The sequence below is a fragment of the Pelmatolapia mariae genome, linkage group LG6, assembly GCF_036321145.2.
Source record: "Pelmatolapia mariae isolate MD_Pm_ZW linkage group LG6, Pm_UMD_F_2, whole genome shotgun sequence".
NCBI lineage: Eukaryota > Metazoa > Chordata > Actinopteri > Cichliformes > Cichlidae > Pelmatolapia > Pelmatolapia mariae.
In genome coordinates this window covers 23900022-23905614 of record NC_086232.1, presented here as the reverse complement: position 1 = coordinate 23905614, position 5593 = coordinate 23900022, and positions in this window count along the sequence as shown.

Here is a 5593-nt window from a genome sequence, read left to right as displayed (position 1 = left end):
TTAAAATATTACACATGCAAGCCATTTACAGGCTCTCTTTGACCATCATCTTTAATTGAATGTTGATTGAATAAAAATGCTAAGAGCATAATGTTCAATCTAAGTGGAGAGTGAAAAAGAACATGCAAATGTTTTGCATAAATAAAAAAATTGAATGATTGAATTAATAGTGAACATCTGGCCCCATGTCCTCCCATTTTCAATGCTTCCTTTTATCATCATTCATCAGTTCCACATTAAGATAACAGATATTTGTGGGAATGAATGGACGTGTGAATGAATCTCACGCCACTACTGCTCTTGTATTATTTTTTTTCCACACAAATTATTACTTGTTCACTTGAAATATGACTCAAATGGTGGCTCATGATGCAAATGAGTGACGAGTCTGTGACTCCTAAGTAAGCCTAAACACTGCGATGAATTTTATTATCCACATCATGTTCATATCTGAGACAATCATACCAGGTTACAGCGTAGCAGCTTTGCAGAACTAATATTTTGCAGCATGTACCGATCAGCCAAACCTTTGAACTAGATGATCACTTCTGCTTGATGATCAAAATACCTGCAGGCAGACGCTGTGTGGACTGGAAGAGTGGAGCTCAGTTTGCTGAGTGCGTGTTGTGATTGTATTCATTCGATATATATTTGTAATGACCTTCCATTTGTAACATTTCCTTGTGCCATTCACACTATCAGTAGAAAATCAAGAAAACTCCTTTCATGGTTCATTTAGTATTATAATATTAGAAATATTTCAACGAGCTCAATAATTTTCTACGTTTTTTTTTCTACAAGAGACCCACCAGCCTGCTGGCTCATATTTATCCTTTCAAGGAGGGACTTTTGTTCTCTGTAATGCATGTGAAAATCATAATACCGCACAGCAAAACCTCCTCAGAAACAACAACACCAAAACGTTCCATATGCAGTGCAAACTGGTTTCTCGAGGCTTTATGTTGAGGAGTGTTAAAGCAGCTTTTTAGCGTTTTACAGTCTGATTCTATGCTCATTAAATTTGGCCTAATAGTGAGGAGTTGCGAGATGGAGACAGTTAATCAGGATTTTGCAATTGCTTTCCAAAACATACTCCAGCCCATCTGCTTTCTACGAGGGCTGGTTCAAGCCTCTGGGGCCACGGGGCAGAAATGAATGCTGCAGGACCCCAGAGACTGAACGAGATTAGCCATCTCTGGTTCTGTTGCATCGATTTAAATCCAATTTTTAAAACTATCCATCCATTACTTTTATTTAAGTGCAGTGCTAATTACCAGGGGCATATGCTGAACTTGAGGCTCCTGCGTCTTGCAAGCCATATACCACATACAGGCTCAGAGTGAAGCCAATTTAATGCCTTGGTATCCTCTGCTCAAGACAAGTCAACTTCTTTTCATGGTAGAGGAATTTAGATAAGTGAAGCAACAGTTCAGTATTTTTGATCATTAATGGGTGTCTTATCCTCTCGTCTCTGACATCTGTTTGTGGCTTTTCGTACTGCTCCCGCCAGTGTTTCTCTCACTTTTCCCATCCTTTCAGCCTCCGACTCTTCTGTACTGAGTGGCATTTAAAAACACTGCAGCAGACACTGTAATTGCATGGAAGCAGACTGTCAGAACACCTGTTGATTTAATAACATTAACAGTTTATTTATTTGATACTTTAATTTTAATCTATTTTTCTGAGAGTTTTTGCAGCACACTGAGCTTATGCACTAAACCAGTACAAATAAAACAAAACTGTTTGCATCTATAGTGTAAAAATCTGAATCTTGTGAGCACTGGAATCTATTTATCACCTGCGTTATGTGTGTTTGTCTTTTCCTGTCCTTAATTTACATATATAATTTATGCTGGTATCCCATTTCTCCTCCCAGCAGTCCAAGCCTCTTCATGGCTAATTTCACTGCTATTATCACTCTCAGCAGGGGACTGCGTTATTTGCTACTCTGAGACTGATACTACTTTATGAGCCAGGTATATTTGACTGCATATACAATGCTTATAAAAGGTATTCACCCCCCTAGAATGTTTCACCCTTTCAATGCTTTAATACGTGAGATCATGGTCAAAACAATGGTCAAGCTTCTTTCATGTTTATAAAATGATGCCAATTAATTAAAAGAATATATAGTAAAATAAACATTTGATCTTTAAAGTGACTGACCTAATTTGTCAGAGGTCCAGCTGATTCCAGCAGTTGGGGAAATGGAGATCACCTGAGTGCATCTACCATGTATCAAGCAACTGTAGTATAAAACCACCTGTATCTGTAAGGTCCAGACTCTGGTTCATCAGCTGCTGCAAAAAGAAAACATAAAGCAACTCAGAAAACTCACAGTCCTTGAAAGTTGGGAGTTGGCTACAAAACGATTTCCAACTCACTGGATATCCCACAGAGTTCAGGTAAGTCCATCATTAAGAAATGGAATAAGTATGGCAGTTGTCTAAATTTGCCTAGAGCTGCTCATCCTCGCAAACAGAGTGACTGGAGAAGAAAAAGACCAGTGATGGAGGCCACCAGGTCACCTGTGTCCACTCTGAAGGACTTAAAAGCTTCAGGGGCATAGATAGAAGAGACTGTACATTCAACTACTGTTGCCTGGGTTCTTCACCAGTGAAAGCTGTATGGGAGAGTAGCAAAGAAGCATGGAAGCTGAAAAAAAGCTTCCATGAAATCTCACTTGGAACTCGCCCAAAGCCATGTGGGTGACTCCAAGGTCAACTAGAAGATGGTTATTTGTTCTGATGAGACAAAAATTGAGCTCAACAGACAAAAATCTCCGCATATCACCACAAACACACCATCTCTACTGTGAAGCATGACGGTGGCAGCATCATCCTCTGGCGTTGCTTCAGAGGAACAGGCCTTTGAAGGCTTGTAAACCTAGAGGGGATAATGAACTAAGAAAATTATCAGGAAAAGATTTATTTTCCAGCAAGGCAACGACCCCAAGCATACAGGAAACGCCACACAGAAAAGGTTCAGACCGAAACATGAATGTTCTGGACTGGCCAAGTCCAAGCCCAGATCTCAGTCCAATTGACAGTTTGTGGCTGGATTTAAAAATAGCTGTTTGTGACCAAACCCTAAAATGGCTGACTATCTCTCTGTTAGCCCTGATTCACTGTCGACCTGCAGGGAACACGATTTGTTCCTACTGTGGAACAGATTCAGTTTACACTGAGGGCCACATGCAGCACACTTTCATCTGAAGTGGGCCGGACCATTGAAACTCTCCTTTCAGTCAGTCTGGAGACGTTTAACTACACATTTAATCTCTGTCTTAAGGAAAGATAAAGATGTGCAAGTTCGAGAGCATGTCTCAGTAGTTCAATGTGATAAATGCGTAAAACTATAGTAAAACTGGATCCTATCTCAGCTATCATAGGGCGAGAGGTGGGATACACTTCTCTAAATTTCTGATTATGCTCAAAACTATCTGCACATTCAGAACATTTCAGACATGTATTTATCTATTTTTAGAAATCATTAACCTCTCAATTATGTTGCTGTAGAAATCCAGGGAAAATGTGGGGTTGACTCACCTAGGAAGGGATCTCAATACTGCATTATAGGCAGAGGTGGTGCAAGACAGTGAGGTTTTTTTAGGGCTGTTCTTAAGCCTTTATCGAGCGACGAACCATATTTGGTGACTTTATTGTTTTCCCCTTGTCTCTCTGCGATTGTGTAGGAACCACACGGCTGTCTCCCATTCAATCAGCAAAGACCAGGCTATGTGACAGACAGTGACATAACCGCATCTGACCAATCAGCAGATGGCCTGAGTATTTCAAACTAGCAATGTTGAGATACGTGTTTGTATAGGAATTTTATAAATCAGTGAAATTTGTGGCACGAAAAATGGTGGCACCATATTTGATCATACAGCTTGCTCAAGTAAAACTAGCACAAGTGATGCAACCATTTTTTTTAGTCATACAGCAGACGCAACTAGTAAGTCAGACTTTAGGATTCTTTATTTTTTATTAAGAAATCACACATTATGACTTATGAGAGTAGTACTCAGTGGTACATAGGATATTGTGACAGGTTTGTGTATCATTATAAAGTAACCCAGTGAGAAATTAACCCATTTAATAGACGTTTTCGTCCTGTAAATAATGAAATGTGTGCGCGACTGTTTCGCTCAGTTTTATGGCCTTATAGCAGTTTTTAATATACTTAAATTGCAGATGTCCGTGTTTGTTTTTACTGTGGGTCTTATTAGAACTATAATTGGTTTAGTAATTCAATATTTCTGATTTGTTTAGTTGTTACTGATTTATAAGAAAAAAGTGATATCATAAGTAATTATAAAGCTTTTTAATGCTTTGAATTATACATTTACGATTTATATCTCAACATCTTTTTTCAATAGCTTCCAACTTCACTGTTACTGAGCCAGAGGCAGACAGAGATGTATCCAGGAGAACAGCGCCGTCAGCAGCCCGAAGACCTGAGGCCACACATCTGGGCGACATCTAAGCGTCCATCCCATCAGGACAAGGACGAAGGGCCCAGATGGGGTGCCCACAGCCAAAGGGGAAGAGTCCCAGTGAACCTGAAGCAGCCGACCCCGCCAGAGGCCGGTCACCATGGCCCCAGACACCCACGAACCACCCGGCATCAGAGGGAGCTGATATCTTCATCACAGTCCTCAAGCCACCCCGGACCAGCGGCTCCAAGAGAGCGGGTCAAAATCTTTTTCACAAGAGTGTCCTGGCCAAGACAGACAGCAGCCCAATCAGTGGAGTAGCACACACAGCCCATTAGTAGCACACACACCAAATCCACACAGGGGTAGGAACCGGCGACAAAAATTAGCAACAAGCAAAAATAATAATAATCTTCAGTGTCATTGAATAATGAATACCTTAGCAAAAGTAACTGTCAGATGTCAGAAACAAATGTAATAATATAATAATATTATTCAGTACTTTTTTACAATTTATTTATTTATTTTTTAGAAAGACATTTACCCTAAATGAACAAGGAACCATATTTGGTGACTTCACTGACCTTGAGTGGCAACATAAACCTGAAAAATCTTCGAAAAAAGCTTATACAAGTAAAAAAGCAAAGTCCTGTAATATCATCTAAGAACTCCCTGGGGTTTGAATTTCCAAGTATTTAACAGAAGGCTCTAAATGGTCGATACATTTATAGGCCATCAGCTTAAATGTCTGTTGCCAAAACAATTCAATTATAAACCACCAGGCGGTTTAATTTGGCACGCATGGAGACCCGAAGCAGCCTTTGACTTGCAAATCAGCCAGCTCCACCCTGCATCACCCTGCAGGTAAACATCTCACTAAGAACGAATAAGAGCGACAAAAGGAAGGAGTCTCTCTCCCTCCCTCTCTCTCTGCTACACACACACAGACACACACGCGACAGGCTGAAGCTTTATAAACAGCAGCCTCTCCTGCTGCTGAGTCGCTTCACACAACTTGTTGCCCACGCTTCAGCCTCTCTCCTTTACTCCAGTGACACGAATGACAGAGAAGCAGCTGCAAACCTCTCATTCTCTCATTAAAACTACAGGCAGAGGGATGCGATAATAACACTGATAATAATAATAATAATAAAA